Below are 26004 nucleotides of genomic sequence, written 5' to 3' on the forward strand. Positions count from 1 at the left end.
TTTCTCTTTGCAGGCTCTCGAATTATCAGAGCTGGAATGATTTCTATTATCCTATATTATGCCTTTACCTTCAAATTTTTTCCGTTCTGCTTCCTATTCTAATATATTCTTTTTACCACCTGTTAGACTGACTGATATTTGAAATCTTAGCAGCCAGACAGAGAATAAATTTAAGTTTACACACTTTCTTGCAAGGAATTTCACCAGTTCTTCTAAAATATGTCTGCTCTCATTTGTGGGGGCAATATCTATCACGCTATCCTATACTCTCTAAAAATATTCTCCAACAAAAGTAATCTCTAAAAAAATTAACCACAATATGTTAAACTATGCTAATATTCTGATACTAGTTTAGAGAGAAAAACTAAAAAGAAGGAAATAAAAAAATCATTTTCAAAAACAAGGCATTTTTTCCAAATTCAATTCAGAAACAACACGTCCTTTATATTGCCATCCATTTTCTTGACAGTGATCATTCGAGATAGGAATTGAAAGAACTCCAAGTAATAGAAGCAAATTAGACTACAAGTCCAAAAAGAGTTTAAAATAGGAATTTTTATAACCTTAATACAAATTATACTATTAATATGCTCATCAAACAAGAATCTTAAATACTTTGGAGAGCTCTGAAAAGGATTTCAGTTCCTTAACAAGAGAATAATACAGCATTATAGGAAAAATATCCAGCATGAATTTCTCAGTTGCTACTGGGAGGAATCTTCTATTGTTGAAAGCTTAATGCTTGCAGACTAATATTATTGAAAACAGTGAACTTGTAGTAGTATAATTATGATATATCACATGAAGCTCATGGCTCAGACAATATTTTTTGATGTCCTGCAAGCCACAGGCTCAACTGGCCTATGAACTGTTGCTTTAGTTTATGTTCTTTGCTGCAGAAGATGCTTACTTCCTCATACAGAGCAAGGCCCTGACTTCACATGCTTTCCTTGAAGAAGAATTATCACTCTCTGACCAGAGATGCTCGAAGACCACCTTCCACGGAAGGTCTTAAGTGAGTCTTCCCCTCACTTTCCCCCACATCCACCAAATAACTGGCTAGACAGTCCATTTGAAAAAGTCAAGAGAAATAAAACAAAACACTTGCTGCGTCCAAAACACAGGCTGAAAAACCTGTCTGCTACTAGGGAGACACCAGAAAAGCTACAACTCCACTATGAATTTTCATTAGCATAATATTTTGCTCATCTGGAGTCACAGCTGCTTGGCTAACAAGTCTCAAAGGAACAGAAGGAATTAGGTTTCACCATGGAGCATTAGAACTGTGAAATAAGCAGCAATCCACCTCTGATTAAGGGCTGCTGTATTTAAAAGGGTATTACAAGTTTTACTCAATGCAATTTCCCCAATAAATTTTAATATATTTTGATTTTTATTAGCACAAATTTTCTCAGTTTTCCAGCAAACAAAATTACAAGTCTAAACAACTTAATTTTGCTTAGTTGGCTATTGAGGATCGGTGACTACAATAAACCTGAAATGTTCTGAAACTAGTTCCTCTCTGGAGGATGTAGTGCCAAAGAAGTAAATACACGCACAGCAAAAAAGTCAAACTTTTCAAAATGGATCCACCAGTCAGTTCATAAGTGGCTTGCCCTTTCCACCTTATGTTCTGTCCATAAGCAATTCCTTGCCAAAATTTATAGTTCAAGAGGAAAGAATCCCTTTCAAGAGATAAGTGAAATTGAGGATGATATAAAAGACTTAAGCTCCTGTACTGCACGTGTACTGTACACAGCTACCAACAGGAACAAAATCCACCATTTTTAATGCAGTGTTTTATTACCCAAATACAGTCACACAGACTGCAAATTACAAATATTCACCCAAATATTGCTTCCAATTTTCAGATAAATGTCTACTTATAAGTAATATACCCATTCCCATCCCTTAGTAATTTGCTTTCTCAAAGCTACAAGCAAATAACTGACATCACTTGTGCAGATTTGACTTACTCTTTGCATCAAACTGGTAACAAAGTAACTTTGAAAGGCAAAAGCTTAAATATCCACTGCATTGCCAGAAAGTTTTCATTACTGTATATATAAATCGCTGATAAAATTCCTTTACCTTTTGAGAGACAAATTCTGAAACACACTTAGCTTTATTCAGTGCTGAGTAGCAAAATAAAACGAGCCATACATATCCAAGAAATCCTTTGTTCTCAAAACAGATATGTAGGATTTTCAGATAATCATAACATATGGAATACAGAAAACAGTAACATTTAAAACCTACACATTGCCTGTTAGTATTGGCTACCAAGATGGCAGTGGCAAAAAGAAAAATAAATTCCAAATATTTTAGTATTACTTGCTGTCTCACATGACATTTTGAAAACTGTACTAAAAAAATCCAACATTGTCCTCTCTTCCATATACTTAAGGAGAGTCTCAAGGTTGATTTGAATTTTCATAGATCATACAGATTTGTTCCCTTAAAAAAAAAAAAAAAAAGAAAAAAAAAGAAAAAAAAGAAAAAAGGCTGCTCTTATTTTATTTCCTTCTCTCTATCAAAGCTATTTTTCATTTTAAGGCTTATTAATGATACTACCAAAACATTAACATTCATGGGAATTTCTGAAGACAATACTACCATATCAAAATGCAGCTGTTCAGGAAGGATTTAAAAGATGTACGACAGAAGCTAACTAAAGGAGATATTGGATTGTTCAGTTAAGACGAAATCTAATGTAAAATGGATTTTTCATAGTATCAATTCATCACATGAGGGACTGAGTCCTGCAGTGTTTGAACTAACTCTCATGATGGCACCAACCTCAACTGGAGTATTTAAGATAAAGACAAAGGAGAAGTGTTTAAAAATGTTGTCCTAATTAACATTTAACAAAATGACAATCAACTGAAAACTGAAAATCAGTGAAAAAACTATTTCAGTACTTTATTTTTTAATGTGAAGGCTGAAGCCACCAATTTTGCTGTGCTGGTCAAGTGAGTCCACCTGGAAACATTTCATGGGGACAGACAAAGTGGTAGCTCTTCAGGTCAACATACACATGTTTATGTAATCTATGTAACTGTTTGGGCTAATTAAAAATGCTTTGGAAATAGGACGTTTAAACTGACATACTGACAAGCAGCTAAACGAAATACTTTAGGACCTCAAAACTGCTACCACTGCAAAATGTTATGAATATTGACTCTCCATTCCAATACACAGACAGAAAGCTCTTAAAATATGCATAATAACAGAAACGACTTGCTCACTTGTCTCTTACATACGTACACTTGTAAGCCTTTCAGCATCAAAAACAAAACTGAACTTCTCAAACACATTCAAATGCCTGCGATAACATCCAACAATGCCAAGATATTTTGAATGACCTTCCTGAAAACATACATACTTTACGGTGATCATGTTTTGACTTGGATGAACCCACATTCACAGTTGAAATTGTATAAAATTGTGTGAAACAGAAGTGGTAAAGGTTTTTCTCTGCTGACATCTACTGCTTAGAATAACACATCTCAGCAAAAAAACTACAGATCCTCAAAGGTTAATCAGTAGCTCTTGCCTTTGCTCTTCAATCACTGACTTATTTTGAATGTTTTTTAAAGTTGACACTATTTTGGGCTCTGTATGTTCTATTAACAGATTGCACGCTAAGTTCAAAATGAAAAATCTTTACAAGCACTCTCAAGGAATAGTTGTAGACTTGCAGACAGACAAAAACTAAAAACATATGATATACCACATAACTGTAAACAGTGAAACTTGGAAATGCAAATGGTTAATTCTTTAACAAGTTAAAGTGCAGACAACTGTTTAAGAGCAGACGACAGTCACCTTTGCAGAATGAACTCTTTAGTGCATTAGCCAACTTATGGAAAAAAATTTAACTAAGCATAAAACTGTATTTCAGTCTCTTGCAGAAAAGACAGCTAAAACTTAAACAGGAGCGCTCTACCATGTAATTCATTGTATTCCATTCCAGGGAGGTAGATAACTTATTGTTTGCAATCTTACACAAATTCCAGTGATACAGAAAAGCAATTACAGCATTATCTGAAACAGGACTAAGCAAAAGTAGGAATTTTGGAACGCTGTTAAGTGGCCTACATGAATAAGAATGAAGATCACAGTCCATTGTTTTGTAGAATAAAACTCATAGTTTGAAAAACAAAAAAAAAAGAAAAAAAAAGTAACTGATAATGGAAGGTAAAAAAATACATATAGATAATTGAAGCTAGAGTAGAACTAGGTTTGAAACTCCCTGAAGAAAATGCCATTAAGTTTTCAGCAGACATTTCCTTAAGAAAGTAGATGTTTTAAACTTTGTGGTTCAGGTGTACAGAATAATTTCAAAATGCTGACTACAGTCATGTTTTGTAGGCTCTATCAAATAAGCTCTTAACAGCTGCATGAAGAAATTATTTTTTTCAGAAAATTAATATATTTGTGCTTACCTTTCAAAACTATAAAGACAGGACAGGATTTGTGGGAATAAAGGGTTGTAGAATTCCAATGTATTTGGTATTAAAACACCTCAAAGGCAGAGAATACCTTAAATCTCCCTGAATGCTCTGCTTTGCCACAGAAGTGTAAATGAATCTTGAACTGATAAGCAAGAACTGTCCTGGCTGAATAAATTCGACATTACTTCCAGTTTTGAAACTAAGCAGACTAAGCAGTTGCAGTGATCCTCCAGTTTCCTTACACTGTTAAATATATATTATGTAAAATTATAACCTCTATTGCTCTATCTAGCATAAATAGCTTCTCAACAGTAAAATATAAAGATAGAAAGAAATACAAAACTGTAATGCAACAAAACGTTAGCTTGATGAAGGAGGAACAAATCAGTTAATATTTTATATGTATATATGTAATATCAAAATTTTTATTAGAGAGAAAACAGTAGGATTTTAGTAGCAGTAAGCATAACATCATCAGTTTGCTGGGAAATATAATGCAATACCCAACTTTGTATTAATAAACGTTAACTGCTGAAAGCTGCAGTTCACTTACTCAAAACCTTTTATTGCAATTCAGTGAGGTGAGGAAAGGAGGGAGAAAAAGAGAACTAAAACGCACGCTATTAACCACTGCCTACTGAAGAGAGATGAAAATAAAGGAAGATTAAAAAAAAATATCCTGAATAATAGCCAAACTTGGGAATGCTATACAAAATTGTTAAGAAAAGTAGGTACCTAAACAATAATTATGCTATGAATATTTGAGAAATGAAACAAACAAACAAACAAACAAACAAACAGGCTTCAAAAATATTGTACATTTGTCATTTTTTGAAGTTAAACATTTATAAAAGTAATATTTTTTCCCTTAGGCACATTTCTGTCTAATCAATCCTTGTCACAGACATGTCACTCAGCATGAAAACTATGGCAATAATATCAAAGACTTAAAAAATATTTCTGCTATAGTATTTCATAAAACATTCTGCAGTTCTCTGAAAGATGCACAGAAGCAATTCCATCCGATTCCAGATTATCAGTTAACGACACACTGGGAAAATTTTGCCTAATTGGATTGGCTGTAAACATGCATGCAAAGCAAAAAAAAAAAAAAAAAAAAAAAAAAAAAAAAAAAAAAAAAAAAAAAAAAAAAGTTGTCATTGTACAACGAGTATCCTATAAAATTTAGGTGCAACATGCAACCACCATGCCTCTTTAATTGCTAAAAAATTACAAGAGCTGAGTCAGTACAATCACTGATTACTGTTCCTCCTTGGGGCCCCAAAAACAACTGATTCTGTACGAAATTTAAGAAAAGCAAATAGAAAAATAAACAACAAAAAAATGCCAAAGACAGACTTAATTGGATGTAAATTAAAACTAAGCTGTTCCTATTTTTGTACTGATAAAAAAAGTACAACAGAAAGTCTGAGAAGTCCTGAAACAGAAGCAAAAAAAAGTCCTAACTTGAGGTCAACCTCAGGTGTAAAAGTGGTTAAATATATCACATAAAAAAAAAAAATACATCCATTAAAATAAATAAATAAATAAATAAATAAATAATAGTTGAGGTTTAAATCCATTGCAAACAATATTACCTCAAATAAAAAAATCCAGTTTTTCATTAACATGGGCCAGAGCATGTAAAAATGGGAAATAACTAACTAACTAACTAACTAAATAAATCAAATGACCTTTCAATATCTTTCCAAGACATTAGTGAATATAATTAACTATAAATTCTTGTTACACATCTAATATTTGACTTAAAATTTTGCCAGGAATTAATCAGTAAAGGTTGATTTGACATGTGTCACTTTTAAATTCAAAGAGTAAGTTCCTTGCTAATAATGGATGTGTTACTCCTGCACTTAAAGAAAGGCCAATCCTTAGTTAACATTGGCTCTTACATGTAACACGTGCACAGAATACAAGTGAAGTCTTGAGAAACCAAAACTGCAACTGACAAAAAAAAAGTGTACCTCCCCTTAAAAAGTATACGTTTTGTAAAAACACAAGTAACTCAATTTTATATATAATCACAGCTATTCCTACTTAAAATTGCCTATATATATATAAAATTTGGAAGAATTTCTTGTAACGGGGAAAGATTTTTAACTTATATTAGAATATTATTTGAAGAATAAATACATTTTCGTGCTATAACACAATACATACCCAATACATGCCATGCCAATCATTTTTTAAATTGCAAGTTTTGATCAACTGATTATTTTCTGCCTGCATTCTGTCCTCCAGCAAGTTAGTCAAATAGTTGTTTAATAATTAGAAACAAAAAAATTTACATGTAATTAGCTGAGGGGAGAATACAGTTAGTACTGGACAATCAGAGAACCTCAAGGTCACAATACTGTTCTGAGATAATTTAATAATTTTTCAGCTGGAAACATTGGTTCATGTTTCACATAAAGGTAAACTGGTGTGTCGTCATCCAGATAGAATGGGCAAATACATATTGTGGTTTTTATTTATTTATTTATTTGTAATCACTAGCAGATCTTAAATTAGAGCTCTGCTGAGCCTATTAGGCCTCATACTGGGATGCTGTTCTGCTCAGGGCACAGTGCGCTCCTATCCTCACTTCACAATCAAGTTGTTAAATACATTCAGGAGAGATACGAGTGAATATAACTCCAAGCAACAGCGTAGGTGTCTGTGGCACAGTAATCAGTTTTGAGATAGCAAACTGTTTTGAGATAACCTGTTCTACATTCTATTCTAATCCCTTTTTCATTATTTACATCATTGTTTTTCATAGTGAAAAGATTCAGTTAGCATACCTTTGCTTTTCTGTCCCTTACAGTGTTTTCTGTAGAGTATCTTACTACGTGTTTTCCACCTTTAACATTTTATAAACAGAACAATAAAAACTTTACTTTTTCTAACAGACTCTGGTGAAATAGTTATCAAACAGAACATCTGTCCCTGGGTGGGGAGCAGATTAGGGGAGAAGGTGCCCATAGGAGAAAATTGTTTCAGCGGAACCTGAACAGGTTCCAAATAGATTCCTTTTTGAGTGTTTGCCAATGAACCATATGTGAAGTGTCAAGATCATTTCAGGATGCAAATTAATACCAGAGTAAAAATATGAATGAAAATGAGAACTTGTTTTGAGGAAGCCAAAGAAAATGCAATTTTATATTTTGCTCTTGCTAGAGACGTAGTGAAATAACCAAAGGTACAGCAGGGTATTTTGAAAGCAATAAATACTTTCTTGATTCATGGAATCAACATTTTAGTACCTCTATTTAAACAGAGCACATGCCTCAACCTTATGAATTAAATATAAATGTACATGATGATGATGAGTCTGGGGCAGCACAAAAGATCTCATGAGAATTAAAAAACACAGAATCATAGAATCCTTTGAGTTGGAAGGCTATCTAGTCCAAATCTCCCGCAGTGAACAATGAACCTACAGCTACTTCAGGATTTAGAACCTGGTCCAGTACGACCTTGAATGTCTCCAGGGATGGGGCATCCACCACTTCTCTGGGCATCCTGTTCCAGTGCCTCATCACACTTACTGTAAAAAACTTCTTCCTTATATCCAATCAAAATCTTTTCTCTAATTTGAAGCCATTTCTCTTTGCCTATCACAATAGGCCCTGCTAGAGAGTCTGCCACCTTCTTTCTTACAGTTGCCCTTCAGATACTGAAAGGCCATTCCAGGTCTCCTCAGGGCCTTCTCTTCCCCAGGCTGAACAGCCCCAGCTCTCTCAGTCTGTCCTCAAAGGGGAAGTGTTCCATTTCTTGAATGATTTTCTGTGGCCTTCCTCTGGATGTTTTCCAAAAGGCCCATGTCTGTCCTGTACTGAGGACTCCACATCTGGATGCAGTACTCCAGGTGAGCTCTCACCAGCAGAATAAAGAGGGACACCTCCTTTGACCTCCTGACCATGCTTCTTTGGATGCAGCCCGGGATATGGTTGACTTTCTGGGCTGCGAGAGCAAAAAATCCTACAGCTCAGTTGAGCCAGTCTGTGTTTGAGGACATCATAACAACTACTATGCAAGCTGCAATAGTTGTGTGTGCTGCAACAGGAGTGATCAAATGTGACTGGGATTCCAACTGGTATATTATGCATGTGTCGAATAAACATTAAAATACATATAGCAAGTTTAAAAACTGCAGCAGAATATATAATAGTTATGCCATATATGAAAAGAAAAATAGTTATTAGAACTTTGGTTACTAAGCAATTGATTTATTAGAATCTGTTTACAATTATCTAGCAGCACTGTAATTCCAGAAACAATTCTACCTAATATTATTAATAACAGTTTATTGACTAATGATCTCAAGATTTCCTGGGTAACAAGAAAAGCACATCCTGAAGGAAAGATGTGTAAGAGATTACTAAAATCAGCTCTACAGTACTGGCTCATATAATAAACCCATTTTTATCTTCACTGTTAAGAGGTTTTCCTCACATTTTTCTCAATTCTCAAGTAAACATTTTCTCCATGATCTTCACCCCCAAAGCAGGATGATAACATGAAACAAAAGTTCAGGGACTGTAGTAGTTCAGGAAAATACCTATTGCTTGTATGACAGATTTTAAAGGTAGGTTATTGCATTTGCTTGGACTCAACAACAAAAGGCCTAGAAATCATGTTTTACCTTCCAAGAATAAATTTAGAGAGTTTGAGGATCAAAGCTGATAAAACTAGTCAAAAAATGTTTCAAAGTTTCAAATAAGGAAAGAAAAAGAAAGCTATATTATTTGATTAGCGGGGGGTTTTGTTGTTTGTTTTTTCAAATATCAACCTCAAAAGAAAAACCTGACTCCTTTTCAATAAACGGAATATTGATCTTATTGCAAAAGGCATTAGTAAGAACTGAGCTAGAATTCTACATACAGTTCAGATCAAATGTTCAAGAACAACAAACAAGTAGTAAAGCAGAAGAACTTATAGTCTTACAGTGGGAGACAACAGAAAAGTACGAAAGCCTACTGAGAACCTAACAAACAAAGGCTGAATGCAGGTACAACTATTCCTTACAACTGTTAACATGGAGTAAAAACAGACAGAAAAGCAACTTCAAGCTCAAGGACAACAGTGGCACAGGAATAAAAAAAAAACATAAAATAATGCTAAATAAACGCTGAATAATACTAAATACTAAATAGTACTAAATAAAAATGCACTAGAAAATGCTAAAAAAAAATTGTCAGATTTCTCAGACAGTGGGATTCTGAGATGGGCAAAGTAGGTAACTGACTATGACAGAAATTGAGAAACTTAATAAAAAAATTATCATGACATGTTTCCCTGAAACTGCAGAAAACAGAACTCAATAGATAACCAGGTAGCCTCTTTTTCTATTCCTCTCCTTACTTTTACATCAGAGTAGATAGCAATTTCTTTCCAGTTATACACTCTTGCTACAGATTATTGTAGAGATTCAACTTTTTGTTTCTCCACTTTTTCTTCTTTGCTTTTTTTTTTTCTGTTTTTTTTTTTGTTGTTGTTGTTTTGTTTTGTTTTGTTTTGTTTTTGTTTTGTTTTTAATAATAATTCAATTAGGAGGAAATACATGGATGCAATAAGTGGGCAAAAATAATAGTAATAAAATAAACCAAGTATGGTTGTTCTTACAAACTCTAAAAAGACATTAGACTAAAGACATCACAGAGACTGTGTGCATACAACCCATATGTTTTTAACAACAAATAATATAACAGAACATGTGAAGAAGATGGAGACAGATAATGGCAGCAAGTACAACGTAAACAAGAGTAAGTAAAAGCATTTTAAAAAGATACATTATATGTTATGCTAATTAAGAAGAAGCAAGTAATTCAAACAACAGTCTTGAAAAAGACTATGAAGCAACAGAACAGGTAAAAAAAAAAATCTAGGGTAAATCTGAATATTACTCAGCACATATTTTAATGTTATTATTTTAATTCTTCACTTAGTATAACATCATTTACCTTTTTACTTACAGGTATTAATTACAAGATCTTGAAAAAAAACTCTTTTTTAAAATGGATAAAATTACATCAACTTTGGATTGAATGGCCAAACAAATGTAATTGTACATTTATTCAGCTTACATTTCTAGGTAGTGCACTTTTCATTCTCATATCCAAACTCCTTTACCACAATGGTTTTTTCTAATGGTATCTTGTTTTTTCTAAAGGTATCTTGCAATTCTTTAATAGAAGCCTATTACAACACCATGAAAGTTATCCTTTATCCTATCTCCGATTCTCTCTCTTATTCAACTCTTCTAACTAAAAATTTCAAGGAATTGTAAAGTTTTTCTTTTTACCCTCGATTCTTTAAGACTTAGCTTCTAGTAAACAGTAAGACTCATTTGCAGTCATTTTATCTTGAAGTTAAGCTACTCAGCTTTACTACTATTTTGATTCTTTTGAAACAGTTCTATTTCACCTCATGAGTTAACTGTTTATAATTAAAGAGGTTATATCATACTAAGCCTTAGCTTACGCCCCTTGAAACAACAACAAAAAGTTAAAGAAAAAAAATCAAAGAATGTAAGTCTATTAGCACTTTGCAAAAAAACGTATTTCTTGCTCATGTCCTCCATAGCTTCTGCATATTTGTTTTACAAATATGAGTTCTCAAAGCTGAAATATTAAGCAATGTTCCTAAGTACAGGGCTCAGGCATAAACAGAATAAGAATAAGCAACATTCACGATCAAAGTTTTTTGAAGTATCCAGCACTAGGAATGCTAGCAGAAAAAAAAGGCTTTGAGAGAAATAAAGATGTTCTGAAGACATGCAATTAGTCTTTAAGCCATTAACTATAAAATCTATTATATACCTAAAGATGTGAAATACATGCCCAGTCCTACTTAGAGATTTAAATTCCTTAAGCAGAACACAATCTTTTTAGAGTAAATTACAAACAGCTGGTTAAACAAAGTTCATAAAAGCAAAACAAGAACAATGCCAACTCAGAAAAAAAAACAGAAAACATCCCACCAACCAAAACCCCAAACTGAAAGATACATCTGAAATGACAAAAACCAAATAGGCCTCCAAACAACCTACAATATGTCCAAGAGAAACACAAAATTGCCCTTATGCCTGGACAGCATTTGCAATGGCTTCTTATTCAGCAGTCAGGCTCCTAAGCAACCTTTGGCCATGGTTGTGAACCACATGCATCTAAGCAGAGGGGCAAGTTGGCCCAGCACTCCAAGAGGCAATCCCATCTCCACAGAAATGTAGTACTCATACTAAAATTGAAACTCTGCCAAATTCAGTGAGGACAAACAGATGTGAAATTAGTCACAGAGAAGTAAAATATTTTATTAAGCTACAAGGTTAATATTGCAGTAATATATACTCTGCGCCTTCATAGAACATATGCATAAGCCATGTTTCATAAAACATGGAAGATCCTAACGTGTTTCAACCTGCATATTTCTAATTCCAGAATGACAGACTTCTTGGAATTTGAGGCATTTAGTTTCTTTCAAGCACAGACACAGTTACGGTGGGGACAAAGTGGCTTTCCGAAACCATTCCTCCCACTGAATCTCAATGGGCCAGAGAAACATGTTAAGAAACATGCTCCTTGAATGTCTTATCAATCCCAAGGCAAATGTGTGATAAGTGAACAATAATCTAAAAACTTTGAATAATTACACAATGACCTTACCCATCTAAAGCTCTTCAGCAGATACAGTTATGGCAGCAAAATCATCTTAAGCAAATGTGATATACCAGCAGACAAACATGATAACTAAATCTCCCAAATCTTTCCATTACACATGGACCATTCAGATCTTCCTTCCATTCAGACCACTCAGACAAATGAAATTACACTTACTTTAAGCACTGCAGCTGTGGCACTGCAAATGATACATATTGATCAAGTTTCAAGCCTCTACAATGTAACTGTATTTTGATATCACAAATGACTCACAGATAAGAGGTAGCCCTTTTCCAACCTTAGTATTTCTGTGATTCTGTGATATTACCCTATTAATAAGACATTAAGTCTCATGAACACTCATTTTTAATTCAAAGAGATGCAACTGTAGTGTACAGAGGTCCCTGCTCTCTGTGCAAGTAGAATCATAGAATCATAGAATCATAGAATCACCAAGGTTGGAAAAGACCTAAAAGATCACCCAGTCCAACTGTTCACCTATTCCCAATAGCTCCCACTAAACCATGTCCTTTAACACAACATCCAGTCTTTCCTTGAACACTCCCAGGCTCAGTGACTCCACCACCTCCCTGGGGAAGTATTTATGCCTTCTACTGAAAATTCAGTGCTAACAAGGATACTGTTCAATGAAAAAAGTTATAAGAAAGGTACTAAGCAGACAAATAACAAAGATGAAATATCCCATACCAAGAAAGCTACAGGAAAATAAAGCAAGCAGAATCAAAGGAAAACATTTTGAAAAGCATATGCTCTACAGTTTCTGTGTGCTCCTAGCAAACAGTGAGCCAGAATTAATAGTGTTTTATTATTGAAGAACATGCAAACATCATACAGATCTGACTCCTTTCATCATGTCTGTATTCTACAAGTCTTTGCTCAAATGTTAAAACTTTCTGAATGCTACATTACACCAGGTATTCAAGGAGGAAAAAACCCAGGAGTGGAACATTATAAAGAAATCAGTTTAATGAGAATTAGAAATCCACTGAAGAACTGGAAAATTTGTGTTTCTCTGTGGTATGCAATTAGAGTATACTCAAATAAGGTAGCTACAGTGGAAAACTCAAACCTTTCAAGAAGTAAAACAAACACCTCAGAAACACACAATGAGGTGTCTCACCTCTAGGATATTCCTTTGAATAAAGGAATAAATTCTTTGAATAAAGAATGGAGAAATCACTACCATCTGAACTTCTGATGACAAGTGGCCAATATGCCATAAATCAGTAGTGTCATTTCAGTTCCTAATGGACTAGTACATAAAAAGTTCTAATCTATCACTCTTAGTGAATTCCAGTTACCTTAACATTTTCTAGAATTAATTAACAAACACAAGGAAACCTACTGTAGTTCTGGAAAACACAGTATTTGATGGTCCTCCTCTTCCATTCCTCATGCTTTTTCCAATAAAACTTCTGAATGCACACAACTTCTCTCCCCCACATTCTCAGCCCATCTTTCCTGAAAGCTGGTATTCATTCACTGCAGCACAATCATGAGAGCAACCTTGTGTCTCTGCAATCTCAATGAGGTCACAGCTCTGCAGCTGTCCATGGACTTCCAAGTCCCCTTGTTTGTTTCTCATATCAATCTCATTCATATACTGGTTATTCATATGGGGAAGAGCTGAAAGAAGCCTCTCCTTGTGCTATCTTCCAAACATGTCTTCACTTTACCTGTGTAGACAGGTGTTGACACAAAAATTTGTCTACTCTGTTTCTGAGCCTTTCTTGTTTACCAACAAGGACGGAACAGAACACCACTTGGCCCCTATACTCTTCAGGCCTCCGCAGTCTCTCTTCATACACTTGAGGTCACTCTATCAGTATCACTGTTGCTCACATGGATGAGTAGCAAGATGTAGCAACCTGAAGTTGGACATTGCAGGTATCTCTGCAACTTGTGAAGAGCCTAGAAAGCAGCAACTCTCCAAAGACATCAAGTTAGGTTGAAAAAGGAATGGCTCCATCTCCTGTAGGAGATGCTCTCCAGTAGCATTCATCTTTCTTTTGCTCTTTGGCTTAGATGAGGCTCAGCTGTTTCCAATGCCTCCGGTAAAGGGATGTTCTCTTCTTCCCTTGTTTCTTAGGCTCTTCTTCAGAGGAAAACTTTTTCAGGGATCACCTTCCAGGAACTGATGTTAGCTTGTGCATTCTGCTGTAAGCTGTTGGCCTCTGCTTTAACAAACAGCATCTAAACATCTCGCCTACCACTGACAGCTGAACCAGGAAGCAACAAGCATCTATTCAACTGCTTAAAAAAAGATCTATACAACCAGCAGGCAATAAACAGAGATGGACAGAAGAGTCACAGCAATGTCAAGACTTCTTCAGAAGAACTTAATAAATTAATTAAAGAACAGTAAATTCCTTCTTACACGAATAACCAGAATGTATATTCATGAACATTATTAAACATTTCCTGAACAGATAATGTGCACTCAAGAGTTTTAAAGAAATGGATAAGGCTCCTTACAAACATTAGAATTCATTAATGAATTGGGCAGCATTTTATTTATCCCTGAATAACATTTTAACAAAACGTAGCATTACATAAGATCACAGTAGCTCCCATGACACAGAGTAATAGTGTCATAGATGTATAGTTAAATCAAAGAAAGATTGCTATTTAGAGAAACTTGATAGTAAACCCTAGCCATACTTCCAGCCAAAGTTCAGCTTAATCAAATATGCTACTAAATGAATTCAACTCATCTACAAAGTCCAGCCATATGAACATGCTATTTTGGTTTGGCCACAAGGTCTGAGTCTACAGAATTATGGCAATATAAAATATAAAATATAAAATTCAGCATAACATTAACACAAATAAAGCATTATAAACAATGATACTTTCAACACATTTCTAATACAATTATTTATATTTATATTATATGTGATAGCAGTCAATAATACTGGTTATATTCAGTATACTCTGATTTTCTAGCTAACAAAGATTTTATTCTTTATTTCAGTTCATCTGAGTTTTCTTATATAATTGTACACTCTTTCTACTGTAATTCTGTGTGAATGACTGTAAATGCAATGTTTTGCTGATCCACACTTAACTACTGAAGAACAGTAATGTATCAAAATGACTGTAAACACTTCTGGTAGCAGATGTTGACAATTTTAAAATGGCATCTGATGGACCCGCTTGTGTAATTATTATTAATGAGCAGGAATGAAATAAAACCGTTCTGATGGGACTTCAACTGCGTTTTTCCCATGCTCTATGAAAAATGGTTTCGTTCAATAAATTACCATAATAAGTTCTTGTTTCTCCTACCCCAGCTTGTGATAAGGAGTACACATGCCCTGAGGATTTATGAGCTAAAGCTAATTTGTTGAGTTAAACAGACATCAAAAACAGGACTGCTCTGAGCTTAATAACCTGCTATACACTTGTAAAACAGACTGTAAGAATACTATTGACTATTTAAGTAATTTTGCAGTAAAGCAAATTAAAATAAGTTATCTGAAAAAGCAATAAGAACAGCCTTCTGGAAAAGGAGAAAAGTCTACTATCTTGCCCTGAGGTACACTAATTGCTCTACTGAAACAAACAGCTTATTTTTTCTTCATTTGCTTATAACCCAAAAGCAGAATCTATGCATAAGTAAATAAACAAAGTGAGGTTGCAAATGCTTGGATATCATTCAGGTCCACCACAAAGTACTGGTATTCTATGCTTTTTTGAGTCCTCTCTCCCTGTTATGTACACAGTACAAATATGTTCTTCTGTCCATTACTGAAGTGGCAAGAAAGCCATAGGAAAACTTTCACATTCACCTGATTAGGAACTAGTATAAAAACTTATGACAGTACAGAAATTGAGCATGGGACTGTAATGTCAAAGTAAGAAACTTAGTTTTACTAATGGCAAAATACCTAACAGTCCTCTTGATCAAAAATTTTTATGTTATGTCAAGTTTAATGGTGAGTATATGCTTTACTTGTTTAGAAATATGATTTATAGTATGGACTTCTACTAATATTGCTGTATACTATTATGTATTCCAAATATTGCTATAGATAATACACGGTATGTATATTCTCTCTAGTAACGTATATATGTATATAGTATGTGCCTATCAAGAGAAGGTGAGATCATTCTCCAAAAAGGGAATCTATCGATTCATGCTATTCTGGCTGAAGCCATCTGGTTAAGGTGTAGCACACAGGAGAGTGAAAAGATTGCTCCTGTTTTAAAAGTCACTTAGGATGTCATGAGGTGAGCAAGGTATGAGCTAGCAGCACAAACTATGTGAGAGATTCCAGAAAAGAACACAAATGGCTCCCAGCACAAGCCTCAGAAATGACGAAAAGAGATTTTTCCCAAATATGGATCATGGAGACTGCACCGCAATCCAAAAAGGCACTAAAAATGATGCTCAGAGAGCAAGCAAGAGAAAAGAGCCTGTCCTACACAGACACAGTGTTTTCATTTCTTCTTACTCAGCAGTACTTATATTCTCAATTTTACAAGTTAACAAGTTGTGTCTTCTCGTTTTGAGCAGTACTGCAAAATGCGCAGGCACATGCACGTCGGAAACTTGGCTCTCTGGATCTTCCTCCATGCTCTCTCTTTACCAAGTCATTTCCGTAACTGATTTGTGGATTTCAGTATCAAAAAGAAAAAGATAAGCAAAGGCATTTCTGCCCTGCCTGAGAAAATACACTGGGCACAAAAACAAACAAGCAAAAAAACCACCAAAACAAAACCAGAGACTTCAAATGTACTGTGTGGCTCCAATGAAGAAGAAAAACACCTCAACAGATACCACTAAAGTGCAAATACTTCTAAGATGGAAGAAATCAACTAATGTATTTCAAAGGAAAACAAACAAAAACAAACAAAAAACACAACTGTGTTCTTACGTTACTGCATTCTCTATCCTTTCACTGATTTTTCATCCTACATAATCCCAAACAAGTTGATGGCTGCTCTTCCAAAGAATCTTTAGACAAAAAACAAAACAAAACAAAACAAAACACTACTGAATCACAGAGTCAAATACAGAACAGGTTCCATACAGAATATAACCTTCTGTTTCCAAAAGGTGTACTTTTTACTTGAACACCTTTGCTGCTGTAGTTCAATAGGTAAAATGCTTATTTATATTCAGAAAACTGGAGGCTCTTGGCACAAGAGCCTAGCAGCAATTTTTTCCTTTATTAGGTTGTGCTCAATAAGCCATTATAGAGGTGTGTCATGGCCCTCTAGGCACAGACTGCCAAATGACCTTAAAGGAATGAGTATCTCCTTTAGTGTTCTATTCTAATTTTAGTCCAAGAGCCAACTCACCTATTGCAGAGCTAAGATGCTAATAAAGATTTTGTAATTTAAAACTTTGTCTTCAATTTCAACTGTAGACTTATTTCAGTTACAATAATCACCAACAAAGGCAAGAACATTATTGTGAAGAAAACAAAACTTCAGATCTAATTAAAGCATAAAATGCATTAAAAAATATACTGTTTAGGATGTAAATACAGAAATCTACAAATATGTAAAACAAAGTTTGACAGTCTTCTTAAAAATATCAAATTTAAATAATGAGCAGCAGAAAACTGACTCTCTTTACTTCACCTTCAGCACATCATTAACTACTGCTATCACATTGTTTTGTTACATCCAAAGGACTGAGGAACAGAGGCTGCAGAATATAAGACAATTAAGTATAGGTAATTGAAAATCATTCATGTTGGTTTGGTATATGTCTGCTGGGGAAGCACTGCTTAAGTACCTGGACATGTATACAGAACATGTTTTGTAAGTAAGTTGTATGCACAAGTTGGCATTCTCCCCAGTTAGTAGACACTGCTATTCTAATTACACTTACATAACTACTAAGGCTTTCTATTGATGAATACTGAGACCACTTTAGTTTATTTTGTGCAGGGCACTTTTTGTCTTGAAAGAATGTAAACTCTTGAATTCTGTTATATTTGGAATTAGCTGTATGAAATACAAGTTAAAGAAGAATGAAAAAAAGTAAGCACAAGGCAAACTCACCAAGAATCGTATTTACAACCACATACTGACTCAGAATTGAATGACTGGAAACAAGTTGTGGGTCAGAATAATTTATAACACAGTGTCACAGTCACTGAATCCTGCTATCTCTGTTCACTGCAGTATCACAAATATGAGGATGAACTCTGGCACTTCTCAGCATATGTAAGTCACTACAGAGTAATTCCTGTCAGTGGAGTGATAATTGATTATTCAGTAAAACTGTACTGAAGAAAGGTGATGAACATCCTACAAAATAAAGATTTAAAACACTCTCGTTACAGTTCACAACACAATAAATCTGTAGTTCCTGGTTTTAGTTTTATCACAGCAAACTTTCTGATAGCAATCTTATCAAACATTTTCCAACAGGATGCTTACATTACAAAAAAACCCAAAACCCTGCTAAAACATATGAGGGCTGCTCTGAAAATAATGCCTCTTACTTCATTATGTTGGTCCACAACTTCAGAGGCAGATGTTGGTGGTATGGCAGCAGACATGGAACTTTCCCACTAATATTCCATTACATGTTGTTGTTGTGTGACAGATGGCAGCAGAAGGGCTGTCTGACCCAATGGTGGCTGACATGGAAGTGTAGATGAAGAAAAGATGTGGCAATGAATTCCTTCATGAGGAAAAAATTGCACCCACTGACATTACTGATGCTTGCTGAATGTTTGTGGAGACCAAGCCATGGATGAGAGCACACTGAAGCAGTGGATGGTTCATTTCAGCAGTGGCAACAGGGTCAGTCACCTCAGCTGGTGCAGATTTTTATGAGTGCAGCAAGTAGGTTCTTGTTCATCACTGGTGAAAATGCACAGTTCATGGTGGTGACTATGTTGCAAAATAGTGTTTTGTAGCTGAGCGTTTGTTCTAACAAATTGTGCTATCATACTCTGCATCTGATGCATTTTCCATGGAAATAAATAGGAGACATTACTTTCATAGAAACCTACATATCCAAACTTTGATACTTTAGTAGTAAATTAAGTGTGGTAAACTTGATATTCCCATCAGTCTGTATTTCAGAGGATGAATGCTTCTTTACGCTATGTTCCCAACCTGTACAACTGAGTAAACAGCTTGTACTTGCTGGAATTCTATCTAAGACTTTAGTCTTCACATTAAAATTCTGTTCACATTTATGAAATACTCTGGACTCAATAGCAATGTGAAAGTATAAAAAGCTTAATCATAGATTAGCTGGCAACTTTTAAAATTTGAGAATTACATAATTCAAAGCTAATTTTCAAATCACGCAAGCTTACATAAAGAAAAAAAAATTGGCAAATCTCAGATAATTAATTGCAAGCAATGTTAAGCTTCCCCTTTAATTCAAAGAACGGCTGACTAGGCCAGACATCACTCTGCTGCTTTATTAAACCTTGTAACAAAGAATTTGATTCAGTACAGTTTGAACAACAGCCCTTGTTCAGAAAACTAGCAATGGATTGCAACTAACTCACCCATGACCAAAAGTAACTCCTCTGAAGTTTAAAATAAATCAGCTTGAATTCAGAGCAGCACATTACACACATTTCCAATTTGAGGTATAGAAATATAACAGCTTATTAAAATCCATAATGTTTTTTTCCACTTCACAGCAACCTCAGTAATGATAGATTTTAACTTAAAAAAACAAAACAAAACAAAAAAACTGGATGGGTTTCTGGAAACAAAAGTTGTTTTCTCCAGCATTACCAGAGAAGTGTTAACTGCTTTTACCATCTGTGAAAGGATGATAATGCTTGCATACAGTTCTTACAGGGATTTTGGTGAAGTTTAATTAATATTTTTAACGTACTTTGAAGATTAGCACTCAGTAAGGGTAAAGCTCATTATTCATTTACTTTTGGAAAAGTAAAGTCCTTCATAACAAAAGCAGGAAACAATAAATAAAATGGCACTGCATTGTAGAAATAGTATAAAATTATGTACTTCATTTCAATGCAATAGTTAAAATGCAACTTGTGTCCAAAATCCCTCTGTTTTTCTTCTTCTTATGACTTTAAGCCAATTTCCACAACTTCTAAGATCTGAAAGCATCCTTCCTTAACTTTCCAGGCATCTTTTAAAATCTGAAAGTCAGGATTACTCATGAGTACTTCTCAAACCATTGAATCCTCGCTCAACTTTCTATTCAAGTGTTACCATCCTTCTAGATAGGATATGCTCTTGACTTCAAGGTAACAGCACTGTCTCAGTGCCATCGGTATATTGCTCAGATTTTTATTGGAAAAAGTTTTTATTCCCTTCAGTGAGGTTGGTAAAACCACAGGATTTTTTTAATTTATTTTTTATTTTTTCTGAATTAATTCAGAAAGAAGACTGGATCAGACAGAATGATGCTTGTGAGCTGAGCAATTTTACTCACCCAGCTGGTACAAGACACTTGACAGAAGACTGCCATGCCAGGAACAAAATGTTCCAGTCTGCTTCCTCCTCCTACATTCCCTGCCTGGTACTGAGTCCAATGTATTTCATGTCGAGTAGATACTGATTGGTGGCTGTTCTACGTGGAGTGTATGCCAGGTGAGAATGAGTTCACTGGCATTTGAAATGCTGTGTCCTGGCATCTGGAGTTAGATCAAACTCATCACTGCAGTTAGAAATTAGTACAGTCTTCCAACACTGCAATGAATGACAGTATTGACTTTCCCCTCTGATTCATAATCAGCACGCATCAACATAAAAACTTGTACTAATGAAGTACAAATCCATGGAAATTCCTTAACTCTCAGCACAGAGAGACCTTCTAAGACATTAACTGCAGCACAGGCTCTTCATAACCCTGTCAGTATTTCCTTTGGATCTATTACACTAATTTAGATGAATTGCCTAATAAAAACCAGGCATCAGAACATGCATCATGTAATGCTTATCCATTTTAATGCAAGTGCAATCCTTTCTTCTTTTAATTTGTTTTGAGCTGTCCTGTGATTTTTTTCAATCAAATTTATGGACGGTTGCTTACCTTGTATCATATATCTTAGGGCTTAGTGGATTAACAGGAAAGTTTGAAAGAAAGAATTTATCTGTTTAGCATGCAAGCACCATTTGCCAACTATCAGAGAACTTTGCGAACACACATACAAAAACACTATGAAAAAAACAACTACAAAAGGTGGTATAATTCAAAACTAGTAATTTTATGATTGTGGTTGAAGATCCTCAATTACTTGAACACAGATTATAAAGAAGTCTGTCAATTTAATGACCTTAGAACCACATTAGAACATTTTACTACAGTAAAGAAGGCCTAATTTTTTTTCCCATTAGCCTTACTTCACAAATGATTGAAAACTCAACATTCTGTTTTTCCTTTTCTCTCATGTTTAGTACTGAATAACACTGTCCTAAGGTGGGAATCAAGTACATTGAAAAACAACAGGTAAAATGACAGATAGTATCACAGTTATAATAGAAATGCATGATTATCATAAACAGCAAGAATAAAAAAGACTACCAGCAAACAAAAACATAGGAAGTACAGCTAAAAATAGCAGACATTTTTCAATATTTTCCAAGGACTAAAGTGACAGTTTTATTCCTAAATTAAAGCAATTGTATTGCAAAGTATTGTAGTAACATACAATTTATTTTTTCTGTGATGTAAGGGGGAAAAAAAAAATAAGAAAAAAAAATAATGGGAGGAGCTGTAGAAGCTAAAGGGAGCTAAAGCAACCTGCCATTAACTACCTAACATTGTTCTTCAATAATTCAGCAAGTTTGAGAAACAAACACAATATTATATACAAACAAGTACTCTTAGCTTTCTTTAAAAATGTAGAGAAAAAGAACACAGAAAAAGAAGCAGCTGAAAACGAGAGAGAAAAAAAATAAAAACAAATCACTGACACTTACTGAAATAGCAAACAGGCAAGAGAGAACAGTTTCCTTAAGAGAAAAAAAAAGAGAAAAACAAAAAACAAAAACAAACAAACAACAACAACAAAAAAAAAACCCCACAGAATAATTAGTAATCAAGATTATAAAGGACCACTGCTTTAGAAATAAAAGGAAGTAAGATACCTGCTTCCAGGTATTTAGGATTTAATCACAAGGGAGCAGGTAGCAAATGAGCATCTTAAAAGGCAGAGATGAAGACTCAAGCAAAAGAAATTCAGCAGGACTGAAGAACAGATATTAGAAGCATAATCAGTCAAAAAGTTAAAATCATATCCAAATGGAAAAAAAAGAGAAAGGGTAATAACAGTCTCAATGTAAAAAGCCACAATGAGGAGTGGTTAAGAAGGAACAATTAGTAAAATTTGTAGACTAGTAACCATCCTTCTCTTTATCATATCCAGAGATGTATTCCCCTAGAGACTTTGTAGAACAAAAGGGTCAGGATAACAACAGCACAAAAAGACAACAAGATAAATGCTGAGAAACTAAATGACTTGAATTTGTATTCAGGGCAGAGTTTCCCATCCTGAAATAGTTTGGGAGGTCATAGAGAGTGACCAGTTAAATGAACTGTCGCAAACCAAAGTATGCGTAGAAATAACTGTGCGATAAATTGGAAAAGGAATGATGGCTCATGAGAAACAAATGCCATTTATCCAAGAAATCTGAATCAACCCAAGGGTAAAAGTGAACCACAAAGTGTGACAGATAACATCTACTCTCAAATCACTTCAGAGTATGAGGCCCAGAAGGTGGAAGACAGGATAACAACTTTTAGAAAGGTTTCTATCCTTACTACTATCATGTTAATAAGTAATAGCAGTGGTAGATTAAAAAAAAAAAAAAAACCTTGATAAACAACAAGACTAGTCAGCTTTTGTAAAGAGAAGTCTTGTTTGACAAGTGACACTGCCAGAAAAATTCAGCTTTGAAGGCACCTCTCTAGACTATGTCATCATCACAATTCGACCTAAAATAGGGGCCAAACTCTATCAGGTTGCTCAACGTCTTGTCCAGTAATTTCTGAGTACATCCAAGAAAAGAGATCTCACAGCTTTTCTAGGCACTTGCTACACTGTTCAACTGCCTTCAAGGTAAAACATTTTTCCATCAAATTTTAATTTCTCTTATTACTGCCTGTGAAGAAACCAAGAAGACTGTCTTCACAATACTCTCCTGCTACCTACCTGCATATTGCAATAAGATTGCCTAGGTCTAAACAAACCCAGCTCTCTCAGCCTCTTCTTGTATCCCACATACACTCAACATTATCCTGAACAGCTTGCAGGGCCTTCTGTGGATCTGTTTCAGTGTATCCTTGATTTCTCTTGTTGTTATTGCATTAGACGAAGTCAAATTGGTCACAGTATCCTGGAAGTAGTCTTACAAGTGATGAATTGAGAGTAGGAATCATTTACATCAACCTGCTGGCTACATTCTTACTAATACAGTCCAGGATACAGACAGCTGGACTTCCTTGCTGTAAGGGCAATCTTGCCAATCATCCGTGAATTACCCACAGACTTACAGAATTGTACTCCCTTCTACCATCTGGGTCTTTAATAAAGGCGTTTAGAACAGTGTCAGGCCCTCTCTCCACCCACAGGAGTATTGGTTGTAACTAGCCACCTGTGGATTTTGTACCACTGATCACAATGCTATGAAACCTGGAGCCCAGCCATTTTTCCATTCACATCTCTCTGATGCTTAAATAAGGATACAATGGAAGTCTTGATAGAATCAAGGTAAATAATAATCCCCTTATCCACTAGTCACCACATCAAAGACATCTGGGATGGCCAGACACAGCTTTCTACTTCTAAAATATGCTGTTTCCCATCCGCTGCTTATCCATCATGCATCTGGACAATTTCCAGAACTGCTCCTTGTGATAATTCTTTGTGATTAGAGGGTAGAGGCCGACCAGACTGCAGTTGCCTTTCTTTTCTGAAGAAAGTTGTAACATTGCCTTTTCATAGACTACAGGAACTCTCCTCAAATATCATGACTTTTTGACAGAGATGTCAGAGTGTAAGAAATACTCAACGCATCAAACCGAAATGATTGTATGCTTCACCTACACAATTATTAGTTCACACAGCGCTGAAGGTAAAAAGATGAGGTAGGTCTCAAATTCATAGGTCAGGCCATCCAGATACTTATTTTTAACTTTTTTTTTTAACATTAGTAATTACTAATGCTTAGATAAATGCATAAACCTGCACTATAGGTACAACATTTGGAATGTTCCTTATCTGTTTTCCATTCCTAATACTCAGGAACAGTTTAAAGACAAGTGCAGACAAAACACAGTGCTAGAACTGACAAATGTAAGCTGAGAAAGGCATGATGAACTTCAGCTATTCTGGATATTTTCTGTTATGACATCCATTCATATTACTCAGTGGAATTCAATGCATATTAATAACCTTAAGCTACCCGTTGTTTCCACACACAATTTCTCATTAGAAAAGTCTATTAAATTCTATTTCTAGTTTCACAATTTAATCATTTTCCCTAATATTCAGGCACAAAAATCTTGATTAATAGAACATTATTGTTAGTGACACTGGGAATGAATAAGCAAGTAGGGTCCATAAAGGAGCAATGCATGTGATCTTTAGACAGTCGTTCACCCATCCTCAAGCTACAATTTTTTTGAATTCTTCTAGCTTCTCTTATACTTTACTGGAAGTTTGCTCCTGCAAGCAATCATATTTCACTCCTTACAAGCAGAAAGATCCAACTCCAATGCATCGATTTATTGATATGAATCTTGAGATTTGTGCTTCTGAAGGACATAACCTCCTGAAGGCAATCTAACAGTGGTTCCCCTCTGTGATCACAAGCACTAGAATACAGATTTACAGCAGCTCAATCCAAAGAGTAAACAAAGGCTGCACAAGCACCATTATCTCATAATCTCCAGTTTAATTCAATTAAATAGATCTTATTCAATTATGGCCTTGTGGGCTGTGCATGCACTGATGGAGCAAATTCTAAAAAAACACCTTCAGAGCCATACATGATTGAAATGTAATTGCACTCGTGACCTCTGTTCCCAAGAATAACAATGCTGCTTTTACATTTCTTGCCTTTGGGGGGTCACTGCCAACTACAAATCATCCAGGCACTGATAACCATCTCATTTCAGACAACTTCCTGGAAGAACAAGGGATAAGTGATTATATAATTTATTGAGATTAATATAAAACTTATCAACATGCACTGTATGAATGGAAGTATCTGTTTCCTATAGCAACAACATAGCTGGAAATGAATCACATTTTCAAAAAAGTGAAGATTTTCCCAGATTCTCCACTGATCAAGTAACTAAACTGCATAATAAACATGCATCTAGGGTAGAGAGCAAAATCCAGACTTCCTCTTAAAAAGGCACACACCAAGAAAATCTTTGATCATTATGTATGTAGTGAGACAGCTCCAAAAAGAGGTTTTAATGGTAGATCATTATCTGACTCATAATTTAGCTCACATTTATGTTTAGTTCTGTAACACTGGGACAGTCATGCCCTACAGGGCAGCTCATTCACTTCCATGGGGCAGGAGGGGAAAAAAAAAAAAAAAAAAAAAAAAAAAAGAATTAGACAAAAATCCTGGGTCAAAACAGAGACGCAGAAATCACTCACCAGTTATTGCTGCAGGCAAAACTGACATAACCTAGGGAATTTAAGTTAATTTATTGCAAATTAACATAAACATAAACTCTAAACATAACCTTAACATCTAACCACTGATCCCAATATTGGGAAATTAGACATTTAAACACATGGAAAAACACCTTTCTTCTTGCTCTTCCAGACCCAACTTAACTTCCAGGCTCAGCTCACTTTAAGCTTTCTTCCCTCTTTCCTGATCTACACTTCTGCTCTTCATCTCTTCATCTATTGCCAGTTCTTCCCATGAGACAAGCA

General features: G+C 35.0%; 1 protein-coding gene across 16 annotated transcripts in view; it reads right to left on the reverse strand.

Annotated features, from left to right (window-relative positions):
- DMD (dystrophin) overlaps window positions 1-26004 on the reverse strand; it is a 1043395-nt gene that overhangs the window by 720636 nt on the left and 296755 nt on the right. The window contains exon 1 of one of the 16 annotated variants that reach the window (XM_052674160.1): window positions 1626-1629. The exons of the other annotated variants lie outside the window; for them this stretch is intronic. The gene's annotated coding sequence lies outside the window, so the exon portion shown is untranslated. Of the gene's footprint in view, window positions 1-1625; window positions 1630-26004 lie in introns of those variants that run through there. 16 annotated transcript variants of the gene reach the window in all.

This window comes from Tympanuchus pallidicinctus, unplaced genomic scaffold (genome assembly GCF_026119805.1).
Source record: "Tympanuchus pallidicinctus isolate F22 unplaced genomic scaffold, pur_lepc_1.0 scaffold14, whole genome shotgun sequence".
Lineage (NCBI taxonomy): Eukaryota > Metazoa > Chordata > Aves > Galliformes > Phasianidae > Tympanuchus > Tympanuchus pallidicinctus.